Source organism: Larus michahellis, chromosome 3 (assembly GCF_964199755.1).
Source record: "Larus michahellis chromosome 3, bLarMic1.1, whole genome shotgun sequence".
In the NCBI taxonomy this organism is placed as follows: Eukaryota; Metazoa; Chordata; class Aves; order Charadriiformes; family Laridae; genus Larus; species Larus michahellis.
The window spans coordinates 127,947,315-127,950,019 of record NC_133898.1 but is presented as its reverse complement, the minus strand read 5'-3'; the positions used below and the strand labels follow the sequence as shown (position 1 = coordinate 127,950,019).

At 55.9% G+C, this 2,705-nt stretch overlaps 1 long non-coding RNA gene across 1 annotated transcript; it reads right to left on the bottom strand.

The window, feature by feature from the left end:
- Positions 1–349: 349 nt before the first annotated feature.
- LOC141740152 (uncharacterized) lies at positions 350–2,485 on the bottom strand. Its single transcript, XR_012585897.1, has 4 exons — positions 2,417–2,485; positions 2,000–2,087; positions 1,092–1,218; positions 350–563 (listed from the first exon to the last, which is right to left on the bottom strand). It is a non-coding gene; the product is annotated as an uncharacterized LOC141740152 (long non-coding RNA).
- Positions 2,486–2,705: the final 220 nt, after the last annotated feature.

The following is a 2,705-nucleotide window of genomic DNA, read 5'->3' as shown; positions in this document are numbered from 1 at the left end:
AGGGATTCCCATGGCTGTCAGGGGCAAGGGACAGCCGTGACCGGCAGGAGCAGGACAGGCCTCCCACTTCCCAGGAGGGACCATCTGTAGAGCACCTCCATCACACCCACAGCAAAGCCCTTGGCCCAGCAGGGACTGGCAGGATCAGTGTCAACATGCCACTGCCAGTTAAGAGCACCCCAGGGACAGCCATGCTTGTGACCCCCAGCATGTCCCGGTGCTTCTCCTGACACCAACCCACCACCACCACCAGAGCCAGCAGGCACAAAACACCCTCCACCACAACAGAATAGCCACACGTCCCACACACTGCAATGCCAAACTGCTCATCTTTATTCAAGCCGGGAAAAGCAGCCTCTGCCCCAACAGCACCAGGTCTGTGACGGGATGGCTCTGGCCCACGAGCACCCGGGCATCAAGCAGGAGCAGCGCTTCCACTCCTGCTGTCACAGCACCTGGGGACGGCAGAGGCAGGGAGGGGAGAGGACATCAGGAGATGGGTCCAGGAGCCAGAAGCGAGGGGGACGTCCTGCTTGCAGAGTTCAGGGTCTCAACCCCAGATGCTGTATGAAGAAAGGAGATGAGCACGTCACCTCTTGTAACTCTACTTTTCCCTTCCTCCCACCCTTTCACACCTCCCCTGCAAGGACAAGACAGGTCTATGGTGCAAGAGCATCAGGCTCCACGGAGGTGAGGTTCCGTCCTTATTGCACACACTTTGGACCTGTGTTGTCTTAGTGCTGGCAGCCCTGACTCCACGTCTATCCAGATGCAGCAAAAGCAGGATCGTGTGCTCGATACTGTCCAAGGACAGTGCGTGCTTTGCTCTTGGCTGGCTTGGGAGAGCCCTCTGCAAAGCCTGAATGAGTGTCGCGGCACTGAAGGAGCGTTGGCGGGTGCTGGGTGTGCCAGGGTTCATGCAGTCCCACAGCAGGCAGGACCAGACCTTCAAGGGCTTTTCCCTTCCTTCTTGGGCCTCTCCCACAAAGCAGAAATGCAGGAGGGAATTTACCAGGCATTGGCTAGAAAGACATTTGTAACGGATATTTGTTTGGAGAAAGGAGGAAACTCGTTCTTACTCAGGACCTTACCGTTTGCAGCAGTATTGAAATGGTGGACATCTCCCAATACTTGATAAACCATAGCCGCAGGGCCTAAAACTGCACTGTCCCCCTCTTATTCTGCATCCAAGGAAGGTTCCTGTTTCCATGGGGAATGCTACACACAAAACATTAAAGGGATAATCTGGTCTAGCAGCACGTGGTTGCAGAAATGCTCACCGCCCCATGCATTTCAGGCCAATAAATGGGCTCAGCTTCAAGCTCACCATAGCCACAGCTTCAATGGCAACATGTCTCACCCAGAAGGACTCGTTCACACCAGCGTGGGTGCACACAAGAACAGACCGTGGGGAGGAACAGCATGAGGTCATGAGGTCGAGGAAGAGCCATGGTGGCTCCCCAGCTTCATGTCCACCACTGCCTGGACCAGCAGAGCTGGCAAGCAGAGCACTGCCTGCAGCCCAATTCCCTGTCCTGGCTGCACCCTTGCCTTGGAGGCACCTCTGATGGAAAGTCCTTGCCCAGCCCTTGCAGGGATCGTGCCTTGGGGCAATGAGGTGTTGGGACACGCTGCTGAGGAGGCACTAGACCAGAAGGGACCGCTCTGTGCCGCGGGCAACCCACAGAGCCAACAACCCCCTGGGGCTCTCCCATCCCTGCACAGCTCAAAAGATCCTCCAGGGACACCCAAAGAGGAACAGCTGGGTGCAGGGCTGGAACCTGAAAGGAAACCCCTTGCTGACGCACAGAAGAAGCCAGGATTCTGTTGCCAAGAGCTCGCTCTACCATGTGCTCTTGGAAGGGCATGTGGAAAATGCCTTCTCCTCCATCCCCGCTAACCTTTGCATCACTGCAAGTGACGTGGAGACTTTGCGGCACACGGGAAACCCCTCTGATGGGCACTCACCCCTCCCCCACCTCCCTTCTTTCCCTCTCACCTGCAGCACCCTGGATCAACAGGAGGAAGATGGAGAAGAGCAGGTACAGGATCTTCATGGCTGACACCTGTCCCGGGTCTGGACGGGGCTGCGGAGAGGGACACCACGGCGATAAGGACATGGAAGACCCAGGTGGTGCAGAAGCCTGGGCACTCTGCCCAGGATACTAAACTGCAGAGAGCCTACCTCCAACTCAAGCAGATGGTGTTCCCTCTACCTTTGGCTTAAGAACAATTCTGAGCTCCGTACCACTCTGCATGTCTTGCAATGATTCTTTTTTCCCAGACATCTCTGGTGGCCTAATTACATGCATGGATACTTCCAGCAGCTGGCCATGCAGATGAGTCTCGAGTGATGGGAATTGAACAGAGGAGCTGAATGGTCACTTTTCCAGAAAGAGAGCCAGCAATTACCTACCTGATGAAGGTCTTGCTGTTCAGGCAGTAAGAACCCAACAGGAATCGCTGGCGTCCAGCTGCCCTGGGGTGCAAGGAGTACTGTTTTGGCTCAAACGCCTGGGTTTTATACCATTGCTGGGGGGTGGGATGTGCGCTTATTCCTGCTGACCCACCTCCCCTTGGCCAATGAGAAAGCGACCCAGCTGTGTGGGGACGATCCCTCTCTGAAGCAATGGGAGAGGCTGAGGTGCCTCCTGGGGGCTGTTGCAATCTTCACCGTTATCCTCATGCAACAGCTCTTGTGACAC